The sequence below is a fragment of the Gymnoscopelus braueri genome (assembly GCF_963280865.1).
Source record: "Gymnoscopelus braueri genome assembly, chromosome: 3".
In the NCBI taxonomy this organism is placed as follows: Eukaryota; Metazoa; Chordata; class Actinopteri; order Myctophiformes; family Myctophidae; genus Gymnoscopelus; species Gymnoscopelus braueri.
In genome coordinates, this window is record NC_137612.1 from 1665919 (window position 1) to 1666448 (window position 530).

At 40.0% G+C, this 530-nt stretch overlaps 1 protein-coding gene across 1 annotated transcript in view; it reads left to right on the forward strand.

Annotated features, from left to right (window-relative positions):
- Nucleotides 1-507: 507 nt before the first annotated feature.
- Nucleotides 508-530, forward strand: part of slc4a8 (solute carrier family 4 member 8) — a 107007-nt gene continuing 106984 nt past the window's right edge. Inside the window, exon 1 of the mRNA XM_080423727.1 lies at nt 508-530. This exon is cut by the window's right edge and continues 294 nt beyond it. The gene's annotated coding sequence lies outside the window, so the exon portion shown is untranslated.

Below are 530 nucleotides of genomic sequence, written 5' to 3' on the forward strand. Positions count from 1 at the left end.
CGAAGTGTCGCGTTGCGACGCGTTGTGAACTTGTAGATCGGCTATTTTCAAAATATTTCTATACAATTTATACATTTGAAAACTTGTGAAATGGGACATTCTGCATAATGAGTACTCCCTACTTTAAGTACATTTTGATACCAATACTTTTGTACTTTTACTCAAGTATTTAGTTTTTATTCGGGACTTTTACTTGTGACAGAGTATTTGTATTTCTACATTGCAGTATTGATACTTTTTTACTAAAGTAAAAAATGAGAATACTTTTTCCACCACCAACTGCTTATAATAAGCAGACATGGCAACACTAGTCTGCAATCTGCTGCCTGCAGGACCGACCTGAGAGGAAAGAGAGAGAGAGAGAGAGAGAGAGAGAGAGAGAGAGAGAGAGAGAGAGAGAGAGAGAGAGAGAGAGAGAGAGAGAAAAGGAGGAGAAAGGGAGAAGAGGAGAGAAGAAGAGGTGGACAGACAGCCTCTGGACGGAGGATAAACAGATCGTTAGGTGAAAGTGACCGTTACTTTTGGACCGT